General features: G+C 47.2%; 1 protein-coding gene and 1 long non-coding RNA gene across 2 annotated transcripts in view; both read left to right on the forward strand.

Moving 5' to 3' along the window:
* HMG20A (high mobility group 20A) overlaps positions 1-2,605 on the forward strand; it is a 78,862-nt gene extending 76,257 nt beyond the window's left edge. The window contains exon 10 of the mRNA XM_004758475.3: positions 156-2,605. The gene's annotated coding sequence lies outside the window, so the exon portion shown is untranslated. The remainder of the gene's footprint in view (positions 1-155) is intronic.
* Positions 2,606-9,858: 7,253 nt separating this feature from the next.
* LOC123389327 lies at positions 9,859-13,986 on the forward strand. Its single transcript, XR_006603932.1, has 2 exons — positions 9,859-13,388; positions 13,783-13,986. It is a non-coding gene; the product is annotated as an uncharacterized LOC123389327 (long non-coding RNA).
* Positions 13,987-15,973: the final 1,987 nt, after the last annotated feature.

Below are 15,973 nucleotides of genomic sequence, written 5' to 3' on the forward strand. Positions count from 1 at the left end.
CTACACTCACCCTGCTTCTCACCTCAACCCTACCAAAAATAGAACAGAGCTTTTTTTTTTTTTTTTTTTTTTTTAACCCAGAGCCCTAACCTTTCTGATCAGTGCTTATTACCTTTTTGGTATCTTCATTGTTTTTCTCCCTCCCAATCCTACAGGTCTTAGAGCTCCATGACGTTCTGTAAGTGGTTTTACTTGTGAGGAATGAGAAGCCATCCATGGACCTATGAACTGAGTGGAGGCAGAGAGGGGGTACAGATTGCTCTGCTTGGGAAAGAACTATCAGTTAGGAGTTTAATGCCTTCACCCCGGGAAGCCATAGGCGAGAGCTGCTAGAGGAACATGGATACGCACTTCCTGTGGAACCGTCCTTGTGCAGCTTTGAAAGTGTACAGCCCTTCTCCCGGGTCTCCAGTTTCCTGGCATCTGCATTTCTTTCTGATAAAGAGGGTCTGCATAGATTCTGCCGACCAGCCGCCCTGACCCTGACCTCTCCTGCAGCAGGAAGGAAGCCTTCTCATTGCTTCACTTCACATGGGACCCTTTTCTCAGTGGCTCCGGTTTTCTTACCTAGCTGTCACTTTTCTTTTTTTTTTTTTTTAGTACCTTTGAGGGTGATGTTTTATTTCCTTCACCCTCTTCAGGTTCGACATCTCCATTTTCTGACCTCTGGGCTCTGTTGCTCAGCAGGGCTCTGAAGGAGAGCTCCTCTCATTGGACAGGCCCAGGCTTCTCCCATCATTGTCCTGCTGTGACTCCAAAGAAAGGAGCTTCTTGTCGACAGTGCCCTGTGGAGCAAGGCTGTGTTTCCTATCCCACACGGTGCCCAGTGGGTGCCAGCCCTCACCGAGGCTTTGTGATTGCTGCCCTGAAGGAGAATGCTCTTTCCTTCCTCCTTGCTACTGCCTGCTGTTTCCTAAGCACTGCTCCTGCGCAGACACGGTCTGGTCCCAGCCCCAGCAAGGCTCTTCTGTTCCCATCTGTTGGCAGTGTCTTATGGAGCATTTTTTGCTAAGGAAAAGGTCATTGGCAAACAGGAGAGAACGGGAAAAGTAGTTTCTCATTTGGCATTAAAAACAAAAACCCAAAGTTTATCATGAGTGAAACCTGAGGGAATCCCTGTCTGCTCTAGGTACAAGCATAGGGATGGGTGGAAATGTTCAAAATCGTCTCTTGAGCTAATAAGCAAGGGCACAGAGGGATTTGTCTTCCCTCTGTAGCCACAACTGCAAAATCTACGTCAAAAGGACAGGCTTCCCTTCCTTTTCCCCTCTTAGGAAGTGATTCTTTTTTTTTTTTAAACACCAAAAGGGAAGACAGCCTTCTGGTTCTCATCTCAGGGTTTTGCTGTGTTGTGTTTTGTTGCTCTAGAGTGCAAGGCTGACAGTTGCAGCTGAGATCTTTGGAACCAAAGTGGCACATGCTGAGCCCATTGTCTAGGCACCACGCCACTGAAGCAGGTGGAAGTGTGTCCCCCTCACAATCTGCTCATGAGCCAGGGTACAAGCCAGAAACCCCCTGTCGGGGCTGCTGCACCATCCTGTCTTCTCAGCATCTCCTTACCTGATTTCTTTATTATCCCAAAGGAAATAAAATAACAACAAAAACAACCTTGTTAAAAAATGCCATGTGAGCACATGTCAAATTTCCACGCACTGAAGCCTACACACAACTGCCTGGCAGTTTCTTAGAATAAGAGCCCATCTATCCGTCGCCATAAGCCTAGCCTGCTTTGTTTGTTCTGTGCTTTCCTGTGTTCCTGCCCTCACCTGCTGTTCTTGTCACTTCCCTCAGCCTCCCTGCGTGCTCAGTCCAAGCTAGAATAGCCTGTGTGTGGCAGAAGGACAGCTAAGCCAGTTCTGGAAGTTTGTATCTGCCTTTCTGCCAGACACTTTGTCTCCTTTTTCTTTCCTCCTCCTATTTCTCTCTGTTTCTCCTTTGTGTCCGTTTTGTGCCCCTTTGTTAGCAGCACTGTTGACCAGGAAAGGCTGTAACTTGGTCCAAAGATTATCATTCTCAAGACTCTAGCAAGGACATCCGACATTGACTTGAGATATTTGCATATTCAGGAATGCCCCAGATCTTGCCTACACTCTGAAACCATTTTCACAAAATACGCAGCCTGCTTTCAAAATCCTGCCTCTCCCAGTAGCTACACACCTGACTCTGGTGGCTGGGATTCAGCCGCCACAAAACTGTCCGATTCTGTAAAGCAGGTCTGTGTTGTTCAACCAGGAGGTGGTGAGTGAGGTTACGGGCTAACGCAGTACCTAATTCATGTTCCCCAATAAACTTGTAGATATTCTAGCACACGTATAGGTTCTTCTCCAGAAATAACTTGTTGCCTGTTCAGTGTTACAGATCTTTTTTTTCTTTCATTAAAACACAAGGAGCAGCTGAGGAAAGTAAGACAAAGTGTTTTATTTCTGACAACATTAAATTTTAGGGGAAAAAATTTGTGTATATGTGTTTGGAACTGTTGAAATGCCAAGTTTTCTGTACAAGTGTTTTTGTAATTAAACTTTTAGATTTTCTTTGTTTTTGAAGAAGTTGATATGCTTGCTTGACACTTGCCTCATTAAAACTTTTCTATGTTGAATCCACCTCATTCAATTTTCCCTGCATTGTAATTGGAAAAAAAAAAAAAGTCCTACCTCTGCCTTTTCATCTTAAAGACTTTGTCAACTCCACATTAATCATCAAGACTGTTATGCTTTTAAAACATTAACACATTCATTTTGCTAATTGCTTATTCAAAATGTGTCTTAGCCTGTTTGAGAGTTCAACTCTTTTAATGTATGTTGTAACAATACAGTGAGTTGTAATTCATTTTAATGTAGCAGTAGTGTTCTGGAGGCTACGTGAAAGAAATCTGATGTTGTTCCTTTTGACAGAAGAGATTACTTGTCCTTGGATGCTTGCTTTTAAAAACAACCACTACTTAACCAATCAAAATCATTTTTAAAGGAAAAACTGTCACCTCTTTCCACCATGCTTTTAAAATCCTAGGGGCGAGAGAATCTGGCTTTTAAAGCCCGCTGCTCTCCAAGGAGCCAGTGGTGTTGCACTGGGCAAGACTTGCTTTGCTCCAGCTCCAGTTTCCTCTTCTGACAGAACACGTGCCTCACAGCTCTCTTACGCTGTTGTTAGAAAGCTAGAATTAGGGAACAGAAGTGACTGTGCTTTGGAGGACACAAAGACTGGGTTCCATGAGTGTGGAAAATTACTGAGCCAACTCAGTTAGGATGGGGCTTGACTCTATGCTTAACAGAAACCCAGATCAGCAGAAACTTGAACAAGAAATGCGTCTCTGTCATGGAAAAGTATTCCGAAGGTTGGCAGTCCAAGGCCAGTGTAATGGCTCCTGTCTGCACCACAACATGGTTCCTTTCTCAGGGTCACCTCGTGGTCCAGAATAGCCTCTTGGCCATCAGCTGTCATTTGAAATACCAGGCAGCATGAAGAAGAAAAGAGGGCGAGGACAACATGAGCAAACCCAGCTGAGTCAGCACCCTTTAAAGAGTCTTCCTGGAAATCACACTCAGCGTTTCCAGAACTCAGTCACGTGACAGCAGCTCGCTATAAAGGAGGCCAAGAAATGTCACCTTTCCTTGGACATTACTTTCCCCAATGATGTGTGAGTTACAATCACTGAAGAAGGGGAAAGAATACAGAGTAAGCAATTAACGTGTTAACGCTGTGCACGCACCAAAGCCAGCCCTGCTCTGTCAGTGAGCAGGGTGCCTTATACTGCCTTTGCCTCTTGGCCATCTGAGAATTGGTCCTCTACTTCCTTGGGACCCTGCCCCGATCCCCCACCACCAAATAGCGAAAAAGCCAAGACCTAGCTTCAGTCTGAGTTTGCCTTTCCTGTTCCCACCTTAGCTTCTCCCAAACCCCTCGACAGCTGGTGGCCAGCCCTGTTTGGTAAAAGTCAACATAAACAGGTGGTATTATTTCCCCCAGTTGTTTGTTCCCTTTCTCGAACTGCTCAGCATCTGCTGGATTGAAACAACACCAGGATAAACTTTCCCTGAGGGTGGGGGAATTGAAGCATTGCTTGGCAGAAAAGCCCATAGCTACTTCCTGCCCTCCCAAAGAATTTCCTCCCTTGCAACTGAGAGTTCCCAGCCAAGGGCTTTTTCTTTGTTTCGTTTATTTGCCTTTTGACACATACCCTGCCCTCAGAATCTCTACAGAAATAAATGCTAGCTCGTGTGCCAACTCTGGACTGAAAGAGCAGGTAAAATGTCAGTGTCCATCTCATCCAGAAACCATTTCAGTGTGGTGTTCACGGGAACGTGTGTCTACGGGGGAAAGCTGCTTAAAAAGTTCCAACACGGGGCACCTTGTATTAAAAGCTTTGATACAGGTAAATAATTTTGGGAGAGTGAAAGAAGTGCTTGGTTCTCACCGGACAAGAGATGATTTTTCCATAATGGCAAGAAGGTTGGCAATGGGGAGTGGATCTGAGCCTTGAGGGATCTGCATCTTAACTAATAAAACTCTTATCTGAAACATAAATATAAAAGTCTAGCTGATAACCATCAAAGAGTTTCTCTAGTAGAGGTTGAGAGAGCCGGACAATAAGAGTGGCTGGATTCATTGTAACTTAGATGAATGGTTTTCAAAGTGTGCTTTTGACTTATTAATAGACCATTAAATCAAGTCGGTCAAAAACATTTTTTTTTTTTTAAATAAAATGAACAGAGGGGTGCCTGGGTGGGGCAGTTGGTTAAGCGTCCGGCTCTTGATGTCAGCTCAGGTCTCAATCTCAGGGTTATGGAGTTAAAGCCACTTAAAAATTAATTAGTTAATTAAAATGAAGAGAAACTGTCAGAATACATATACTAAGGGTAAGTATAATTTTGCAAAACTTATTTTCCCACTTGAATTCATACACATGTGCTAGGTTAGAATATAAAATAGGTTTCCTACCAACCGGTCAAAATAAAGACAGAGACCTTGACATTTCACTACCTCTGAAATTGGATGGACTCGCTGAGTTCTAGTTTGCTGGGCTCTGCAGTTTTCTACTGTGTGACCTTGGGCAAGTTGCTTAAACTAGTCTGCTTTCTTATCTGTTACACAGATATTTATAGTTTCTATTGTGTAGAGTTTTAGACGGATTAAATTAGCTAATCCATGTAAAACATTTAGTACCTATCACAGGTAGACACCTAAATGTTAACTGTTATAATTCGTAAGATTCAAGGGAAATGAGAATATTTAGGCATACATAGGCCAAGCACTCTCCTCTGCCTTTTACATAAATTACGTCATTTAATTCTTCCCACGACCTTATGGAGTAGGACAACTGTACCCACTTTACATGTATGAAAATTAAGACGCAAAGATGGTAAGAAATTTGCACTTGGGAAGAAACAAAGAACGGATTTATACCCAAATAGTTCTGACTCCACATTTCTCAGTAGCCAGACTGCCTTAGAGATATTTAATGAGACTGACCCGAGTTCAGAGCAGTGGCATAGTATGGTGGGTGTGAAAACCAGAATTAGACCTAATCGTCCAACAATATTTGCTGAATGTCTTTCTTTTGTCAGGAGATACTCTAGATCCCTGTCCCCATGGAGTTCATATCCTGCTAGGGGAAAAGAGACTATAAACATAACCTAACAAACTCCCATCAGCTAGTTGCCAAGATAAGCTGAAATGCTACAAAATAACTAAGATAGAGGAAAGCCTTCTCTGAAAAAGTAACGTTTAAAGGCAGACCCTGCTGATTCCAAGGAGCCAGGCCTCTGAGGACTTAGGAAATAGAACAGCCAAAATCCTGAGATAGGGATGAGCTGTGGGATTTCAAGGAAGAGAGAAAAACCCCAAAAGGCTGGATGGAACAGAGTACAAGAGAAGCAGAGTGGCTTTGAAGTTGCCAGGTAAGCAATACAGAATTGTGTAGAGCCTTGTAAGGTGTGATAAAGAGTTCAAATTGTGGGCACCTGGGTGGCTCAGTTGGTCAAGCGACTGCCTTGGGTTCAGGTCATGATCCCAGGGTCCCGGGATCGAGTTCCGCAACGGTCTCCCAGCTCTGTGGGGAGTCTGCTTCTCCCTCTGACCTTACCCCCTCTCATGCTGACTCTCTCTCTCTCAAATAAAATCTTCTAAAAAATTAAAAAGTTTAAATTGTATTCTAAGTGGCTGTGATGAGAGCTCTCACAAGTAAGCCCCATGTTATTCAAGCCTCACTCTGGCCGCTGTATACTGAACTGCGGAGTCAAGAGCAGAATCAGAGAGGCCAGTTAAAAGATTGGCACAGGGGGTGCCTGGTGGCATCATCGGTTAAGCGTCCAACTCTTGATTTCAGCTCAGGTGGTGATCTCAGGGTCATGGAATCCACCCCTACATGTGCTCACACACTCACTCTCTCAACATAAATAAATCTTTAAAAAAGGAAGAAGATGGCACCGGAGTTCAAGGCAGAAGTGACAATAGTTTAGCCTGGAGTGGTGGCAGTGCAGACAGAAAAGAGCAGACAAATTCAGGATATATTTTCAAAGTGTAAGGGACCGAAGTTGTGAGGAGAATGTGAAGAGTGAAAGAAAAGAATTAGGAATAACTCCCTGGGAGGGGCGCCTGGGTGACCCAGTCAGCTGAGCATCTGGCTCCTGATTTCGACTCAGGTCATGATCTCAGGGTCGTGGGATTGAGCCCAGGTTATTTTGGCTTGAGCAACTGGGTAGTGCCATTATGTGAGATGGGATATACTTAAGGTTGGGACGTCATGGAGGAAATATGGAAAGTTCTGTGTGGGACTTGCTAAAACCAAGAGTCAACCAGCAGATTTGCCCCCGAGCAAGATACAAGACACTTTGATCCCTCTCCACTAAATGCTTCCTTTTCAGCTCAGTCTGCGGTTCCGTGAGGTTGCAACTTCAGGTCAGTGTTTGCTAACATTCCTTCCAGCCTCCGCGCAGGTGCACGTATGGAGATCCAGCTACTCAAGCCGTTTGTTGGACTATGAAATGAAGGAACGGTCTCCTTTTTAATTCTTCAAGCTCCTTAGGAAAAGAATTTTTCAAACCTTGCATTTGCATTTGTTTAAGGTTGGCATAAAGCAGCTGAATGTTCTAGGATGTAAAAATCATACCGTAACCTGATGGCTAGAAAATCCTGGGGCAAGTAATGGAAAGCGTCTGCTTGAAGGAGACTGGCCAGTATGTTTGGCGTCGTTCAAAGAAGGGTAATGTGAGAAGATGTCAGTGATACAGCCAAAAGGTTTATGGACTCAGCAAATGGGTTCCTGCCAGGAGTGCTTTTGCTATCTTCAAGGATAGACATTAACTCAAGGCAGCTGGGTCCAGGCACTGGAATGTAAGATAATAATCTATTTTCCTTGGGGGCTGCTTTTGGGGGGGGGGATTTTTTTTTAAGATTTTATTTTTATGTAATCTCTACCCCCAACATGGGGTTCAAACTCACGACCTAGAGATCAAGAGTTGCACCCACTGAGACAGCTAGGTGCCCTTGGGACTGCTGTATTTTTTAAGGGGGATTACGCTTATCAAGAGAAGTTCTTGGTTTTTTTGTTTGTCTGTTTTGTTTTGTTTTTGAAGTTCTTGTTTTTGAGGACAAACTAGTGTGGCCGTTATGGATTTTAGTCACCCCCTCAGGAGAGTGAATATTTTAGATACAGTCATTCATTCAAACATTTTCCAAATACTATGTGTTTAGGGTTTAAAGCTGAGGACGAGGTCTCCTCAAAAGTTCACAATGTAACAAAGAGTAAACATGAAAGCTGACTACAGTAGGAACTGATAAATTACCAAATGGCTGTAAGCAAACTGTTCTGGAAAATACAAAGGTTGTGTCCAGGGGATGTCAAAAGAGAGCTTTACCAAGATAACAGTTTGAGCTAGTCCTTAAAGTGCGGTTGACCCCCGGACAACAGGGCTTTAAACTGCGTGGATTTTTTTCAATAAATGCAGGATAGTACTGTAAATGTATTTTCTCTTCCTTATGATTTTCCTAGCGTTTTCTTCTCTCTGGCTTGTTTTATTGTAACAACACAGCATATAATATATGTAACATAAAATATGTGTTCATCGACTATTTATGTTATTGGTAAGACTTCGAGGCAAAAGTAGGCTATTAGTAAAGTTTTGGGGAAGTCACACTTCCATGTGGAGTTTTGACTGCTCAGGGGCCGGTACCCCTAACCCCTGGCTTTGTTCAAGGGTCAATTGTAGTTCTTTAAGAGAAGCTAAAAATAGAACTGGAGATATGAGTGCATTTTTGATGCACTCAAGTAATTCCTAGAACACAGGAATCCAGGGACACCTGGGTGGCTCAGGTGGTTAAGCAACTGCCTTCAGCTCAGGTCATGATCCTGGAGTCCCAGGATCGGCTCCCACATCGGGCTCCCTGCTCGGCAGGGAGTCTGCTTCTCCCTCCCACTTCTCATGCTCTCTCTCTCTCTCAAATAAATAAAATCTTTAAAAAAAAAAATCCAGTGTACTGATTAAAAAATAGAGAAAGAGAAAGATTTTTTTGAAAATGGATTATAAATTGGCCTTGAATGCCATACTAAGGGACTTCGTTTTATTTGCCCAGGGCAAGGCATCAAGGCTGTTTTTGCAAGACAGTGATGGGAGATGAAGGAAAACTCAATCAGAAGTTCTTAACATGTTTTCTGCCATGAAGCCATCCTTGCAATCTTATGAAGCCTGTGGATGCTTCTCAGAATGTTTTTAGGCGCAGAAAATAAAATATGTAGGATTACAAGGAACACCCAACTATACTGAAATACAGCTATGAAAATATTAAACATGAGTTACACAGGAATACTTGTGTTTCTTAAAGGATTAAATAACAATGTAGCAGCAGCTCTAATAACCACCATAATTTTAAAGTAGTAATGATCACAAATGGTATTTCAACCTCTGCAACAGCTGTGACATGGTATAAATATCCATACTCCCGCCGGTGGCCAAGTCACAGGGCCTGCCAGTACTGCTGGGCTCCATTCCCAACATTTCAAATTCCAAAAAGTGCCAAATTTCAGTTAGAGGTTTATGAAAATCAAGAAACACCTTTTCTCCCCCGTTCGTGTTTGCAGTTCTCAGTCCTTGCCGGACTCCTGAACTCAAAGCTCTGTGGGGAGAGGCCGGTTAGCAGGCTGTTGAATAGGCAGGACAAGAAGCAAAAAGAGCCTGTGATGGGGGGAACCAAGGAACAGGAGGGAGAGACATTTCGGAATTTGACTCGGTTTCTCCCAACCCTCAGTGAGGGACTCCTCAAGGTAGAATCTGGGGGTAACACGCGGTCTCGCCAGACAGGATTAGGAAGGCATAAACCGTTAAAGGAGCATCAATTCTCGCAGCAGCTGATCAGGTTGTGTATAGTTTCATTCGCTGGTTCAACTAGTATTTACTCCCCTCTGTGGCAGGGCAAGGAATGCAGCCAAACAGACCTGGTTCTTGCTTTCACGGAGCTTACTGTCTCTTGGAAGAAAACGATTAAGCAAACCAGAGTCGATAAGCTATCACCAATGGGCTCAAAAGGAGGAAGACGGGGGTGGGGGGTGGGACTTCTGCAGAGCCTGCTGGCAGGGAGTGGGGACCGGTCTTAGACCGTGGGGTCAGGGAAGACCTCTCCAAAGAAGTAACTCGTAAGATGAGACCAGAGCAACAGGTAGGACTTAGGTAAGGAATCAGGAAGAGAGCATGAAGGCCAGCCTCTGTTGGTGCTGGAGAGGGGCTAAATGAAACTCAGGGGAGGGGAGTAGAGAGAGCTTGGGGAAGGGGGCAAAAGGCAGAAGGGAGTTGGACCACAGGAAGTCTTTCAGCCATCCTAAGGACTTTTGGGGATTGAGTGCGGGGGGGGGGGGGGGGGGGACACCACTGAAGATCTCTAAGTGGGGAGTGATAGAATCCAGTTTGTGGTTTTCAGAAATTCTCCCGACTGCTCTCAGAAGAGTGGGTTGTAGGGAGCAAAGCACCAAAACAGGGAGGGGAGGTGTGTCTGTGACTGAACCCCGGGAGAGATGCTGGCGGTGGGAGCTCCCACTGAGGCTGGGACAGAGAAGAATGGAGGGGAGGAGAGGCTGCATGAGCACAGTGAGTGACAGCTGGCGGTGGGAAGGAGGGAGGGCAGAGGGCAGCTGTGCAGGAATCTCCAGCTTCAAACAGATCCAGAGAGGCGCCGTTGGTGGGGATGGACAGTCTGGAGAAGGAGCAGACGGGGCAGGCAGGAATGTCTACAAATCAGAGATCTCCGTGGGCACATTCATCTGAGATGCAGGAGGCTAGGTGCTAAATCAACATCTATAGCAACAATTCTGAAGCTTAAAGATAGGTCCGGACTTGGGGTGACTTTTACTGAAGACCCCTAAGGACGCACTCAGTGTCAGCCCCTTCGTCTCAGATCCTGGCACTGAGCTACAGGCAATAAGTCAGACCCTGCCAACCTCTACCATCCTGACTAAAGACTGCACTCTGATTCTCAGCCCCACTGTCAACTCTATTTCTTTGTTCTGCCCCTGATACCAGAACAGCAGCGGGACCAGGTGCCACTTTCTAGGCAGCTTAAGTCAGGCAGTTTCTCTAAAGGTGTTCAGAACATTGAACTTGCAGAGGTTTCTCTCAAGGGATTTCTGCAGGGGGAGCTTTGCATCTATAAAGATGCTAAACATCCTCACGCCTTCCAGTGAATTACTGTCTGTTTCTCACGGCCAATTTTATAGCAAATATGATTGGGATATCTACTGATGGTTTCTTAGAACCGGAAGAAAATAACAGGACATACCAAGGGAATTGCAACTAAACATGCTAACGACAGAGAAGGGCTGTAAATTTTAGAAAATTGTAAACTGTGGTCATGCAAAGAAGAGGTTTCACTGTACCCTGAAGATGTGACCCACGGCTAAATGGGGCCAAGATTAATCGTGTCTTGGTCTTATACATAAGCCAAAGGAGCTTTTCTAAAGATCATGCCTATTAAAGCAGAGAAGACTTTTCTGGAGGTAATACCATAATGAGCTCCAGGCATTTAATGAGAGACAAGTGCTATTGCTAACGGGGTAACCTTCAGCATCTAATCTGGAAACGAAGCGGGCCTGCTCGCTCTGCAAAATGAGACCCCAATCCAGTCCACGAGATGAAGAGGACACTCACATTTCTAGATGCTCGGATGCAGGCAAAACTGAAATTTTCCAGATGAGGGAGAAAGGCGTTTATTTTTGTTTTTATAATTAGGAAAGGACGTTACCTGTTAGGAGCAAGGCCCTGACTCCAGGCTGCAGACCCAGAGGCTTCTAAAGGCAGTCAAATAAAAACAGCATTCAGGAACGAAACAGCCTAAGGAGCTTGATGGAGTTTCCCCAAAACCTCCGAGGAATAGACAGCATTCTGGAGAGAGGAGACTTGGCTTCCATCTCTGTCACAGCTGCTGTCTTCAATGAGGGAAACTGCCTGGCCAGAAAAATATCACCAGGGTGACCCCAGAAAAAGAGCCATCTCACCCTGTTCCCTTTTCTCCAGCCCCCACAAGTCTCTTGTCTAAGCATTTATGTTGTGTCAGCTCTCACTTTGCTATCCACTAGAAAGTTCCAGGATGCAAGTCTGACCCTCCTTCCCCCAAACTGTCATGTGGACAGGATACTGCCTCACGTCCTGGCCTCCGCTGCCACGTCCTGCCCCACTTGCTGCCTCTGGCTTCCTCTCGCAATCCCAGGAGACAGAAAGCAGCAGGGGCAGGAAGGGAGCTAGCAGGGTCTCAGGGGCGGAAACCCTCTGGATGCCTGAGCCCCAGCTGGTTTGCCCTGGGCCTGCCTTTCTGGGTAGAAGCAAGGGCAATCTCCAGCTTCCCCCAAATGTCCCTTTCTTATACCTGCAGCAGCACAAAACAAGCCAGTTCATTGTGTTCTTGGATATAAATATTGATTCTAGGAGGTGTTAACATTCTGTTCATAAAAGAATGTAACACATTTCTCCCACACCATATTAGACTGATGTGTTGTTTGGCCAAGAGAAGTACAGATTGCTGGCTTCTGCGGGAAAATGTGGACATTTAAATGCATGCAGCTTGCGGACGTCTAGGGAACATTCTGGGAATAGCAACCAGGTCCCTTCCCAGGCTTCGGCTCTGCCCTCCTCCAGCCAGTCTCTCCTCTCCCTGCTCCATCGTTTGCAAATGTCACCAGCATTTCTAATCGCTTGCCGTATGGGAAGACGCTTTCTTAGAATTAGATCTTCTTTCCCAACGACCTGGAAGACCTGGAAATGTGGGCAGTTGCTCTCTTCAGGAAGCCCACAGGGGCAAGGCCAAACATCTTTAGCTTTCTTCCCCTGGGGGAAAGATCTGGGAGGTCCTGCTCTTCTGTTTTCTTATCCCCCCTCCACGTGGGAGGGAAGGGCAAAGGCTTCAGACCAGAGGTGGTCCCTCCAAGCATTCCACCCGGGCTGAACCAAGCCCAAGACTCCAGGGTGCTGGCTGCCTTGGCAAGGCAAATTCCCCACATTCCACCAGTGCTCTTGAGGGGGAAACTGAACTAATGAGAAAGTGGAATTCTTGATGTGTATTCTCGCTCACTCGGTGCCAGCACGTCTCACACGGACAGATCTTCATCCAACATTTCATAAGAGAGTGGTAGAGCCCATTTCCAGATGTGTGGGAGAGCTGCCCGGGACAGGAGGCTGTTGGGAGAGCCAGCGCCCTCTGCTGCCCTGGCCAGGAAACACCACCGCGGTGCGGAGAGACCCGGGGCTCAAAAAAGCCTGCGGCTCTGTTCAAGCCCACCGCAGACCCACGCTGGTCCAAGGAGGGCCTGCAGCTCCTTGCTATTCAAACGCTGAGTCTGCAAGGAGCTGGCTTCCCTCCGTCTAGCTGGCTCTCTTTATGTTTTGTGCTTTTGAACAAGCCAGAAACGGAGAACATTTATAATAAAACCCCAGCCTCCCACAGCATCCTCTGGTCCTGTGCCCGAGAAGGTGCGGATCTCTGGTGCTGCTCCTGCCCGTGAACCTGGCCAGCAGGCCCAGGCAAGGCAAGGTGAGGAGGGCAGCCTGCCCAGGGAGAGACCTCCCGCCCATCAGCAGCCCTCCGGCCACACCCTTGCCTAAGATTGATTGCAGCTTCCAGAAGCCTTGCCGGCTCCAGAGGCTTGCAGCCGAGGGGAAGTTGCAACTGCCTCACTCAGGCACACTGGCATCTCCAAGGGGCCTCCAGAGCTGGCACAGCCAAGAGCCTGGCTCCGTTTGCAAGCTGAGACCGAGCTGCCGCCCCCTCTGCTCACTGCCTGCCAAGACAAAGATGCAGCCGTGGGTCTCGGGCTGGCTCCAGGGTAGGGCTTGCTGCTGCAGGAGAGACAGAAGAGAGAGAACGGGAGACAAGGAGAGAGCAGTCCTGGTGAAAAATGCTGTGGACGTACTCAGGTGGGAGTGTGGGGAATCTGGTGAACTGAAAGCCTCCTTGGTCAACCTTGCAGTTTTGCAAAATAGCACAGAACAGTCCATTTTGAGTTGGGGGCGGGGAGCAAGGTTTTTTTTTTTTTTTTTTTTTTAAAGATTTTATTTATTTATTTGTCAGAGAGAGAGCGAGTGAGAGCGAGCACAGGCAGACAGAGTGGAAGGCAAAGTTAGAGGGAGAAGCAGGCTCCCTGCAAGGAGCCCGATGTGGGACTCGATCCCAGGACGCTGGGATCATGACCTGAGCCGAAGGCAGCTGCTTAACCAACTGAGCCACCCAGGCGTCCCGGGAGCAAGGTTTTTAATTAATTTATTTATTTTACTTACTTATTTTGTTTTGTTTTGTTTTGTTTTTTGGCAGACCGACCTCCTCCCTGCTGGGAGAAGAAACACCCAACCCCCTCGAGCCAACCCCTAACAACAACGCCCTTCTCTCTCTCTGGGACCAATTTCCAGACTGCACAGCGGTCCCGACAAGGTCAATGAGCCGGAGTTGTAAGCAGAAGATCTTTATCTATGTGGGAAATAGGAAAATCATTTGCCTGATAAAAGGAAATACGATAAATAGCCTCGAAATTCCTGGCTGCGTTCCCCCCGGGGCCCCTCCTCTGCTGGAGAAATTGCGCGGGGCAGGAGTCCATGTGCTGCTCCAGCAGGTTTAAAAATAGCACACAGCACACAGCCCTCTCTTACCTTCCAGAAAGACTTCATTACCGGATCCTCAGCCCTGAGCCCGCAGAGCCGCTGCCGGCGCTCTCCTCTCCCCTTGCTGGGTTTTCCTTTGTTGAAAGCGGTCAGGCGGCGCGCACGACGCGTTTTACTCCCGGGCCAGCTCCTGCTCAGCTCGTCTTGCTCGTGGCATGTCTGAAGCTCCAAGAAAGTCCATTGTATTTAATGGGGTGTTAACTCTGTTGATGCTCTGGGACTCGTGGGGTAACGCTACACTCCTGCAAGACAAGCAACTTGAACCTGAAGCCGGCCTCTCCCCCCACACCCACCCCTGTGGGCCCCAGTATCCAGGCCCTCTGGCCCTCGCCACCCGCCCTCCTCTGGCTCAGGTCGCTGAGGAGAGCCTGACCGTGGCTGGAGCAGGGAAACCTGGGGCTCGGAGCCACAGCTGCCACTTGCTGCTGGGACGGGAGGCGGGTCTCTTCATCTCTTAAAGACTCGGTTTTCTCCGCTGTAGAATGTAGAAGGCTGTTGAGGTACAATAATGACATCATGAACAAACATTCGGGTGGGTTCTCTCGAAGGCCTCTGTGGTGTGACTCCCAACCCGGCCACTTCTGTATCCCCTTAGAAGCCAGGTGACATCTCCTGATCCTCTCTCCACTAGAACCGGGGCAGGGGGCATCTGTACTGACCGTGAAGTCCATGGATCAGGCTGTGTCTTCACTATGTATCCTGTGGGATGTTCTAAATCCATGACTCCTGCTCTGTTTACTGCTGGGTGTTCGCCCAGGAAGCAGCCTTCTCTTCTTGCCATTTACTTATTCACAGCGCCCGCCCTAAAAGGTACTTAACACAGAAAGGACTAGGTGTTTGTTCCCTTCTAGCTCTGGAGCTCGCAGTCTGGATCAAAATGGCCTAAGCCCAGGTAGTTTCTAATACGCTATAAAGTTCTGTGCGAACTACGTCTTGGGTTATCCCATCTGACCCATCCCCACCCACCCTGCTCCTTCCACATCTGGAGCTCTGCCTGGCGTTCCCTCTCCAGGAGCCAGGTTGTCCCTCCTGGATCCACAGGTCGGGGCTGCGGCTCGCTCCCCTCCTCTTTGGAGTCCCTTGTCTCTGCTTCCAGCTCCCTCAGGCCTTCCCCATCTGGCATTCTGTGGAATCCTCAAACTCAATTTGTCCAAAATGATAGAGTCTCCCCACACCCACAGTTTCTCTTGTGTCTGCCAGCTCAGTTACGAGCGCCACTGCCCACTCAACGCTAGAGAACCTGAAATCCTTCTGCACGCTTCTCCCTAGATCCCAGCCTTCTTCCTGGCTCTGCCCTCACCTCCCTCATTCCCAGAACACCCCGGATTCTAGATTCTGCCATCCCCAAGCCAGGCCTTCGTAAGGCCCTCGGCATCACCTCTTCCTTGGGCTCCAGCAATAGCTCTTGGATTTGCTTTTCTTTCATAACTAGTTCTGCAGTAGCTCCAACCTGGCCTTGGTATCTCTGGTCACCCCTTAGTCCTCTCCCTAGCACATCCATCTGTCCTGCTGCCACTCTGAGAGCAATCTTTCTAGAATGCGAATCTAACCTTGTAACTATCACTCTATTTAAACCATCATTCTGGCAGTTGCTTTTGGTTTTATTGTCTTACTTAAGCCTTCTGATAATTCCAGATGATAAGCATCATGTTCCCCATTTCGCAGTTGAAACTGAGATTTGCTAGCTTAAAGGCCTCAAAGCCACGTAGCTATTATGCCTTGCAAAATCAGGATTTGAACCCATGTCTGTCTTATACTGCAAACACCATGTTCAAAAGGGTGGCCAGCTGGGTGCTTGGCGCACAGCAGGTAGACCACAGTTTGCCCTTCGTTCCCCCTTTCACAAA

Source organism: Mustela putorius, unplaced genomic scaffold (genome assembly GCF_011764305.1).
Source record: "Mustela putorius furo isolate JIRA1106 unplaced genomic scaffold, ASM1176430v1.1 tig00003972_pilon_pilon_pilon, whole genome shotgun sequence".
Lineage (NCBI taxonomy): Eukaryota > Metazoa > Chordata > Mammalia > Carnivora > Mustelidae > Mustela > Mustela putorius.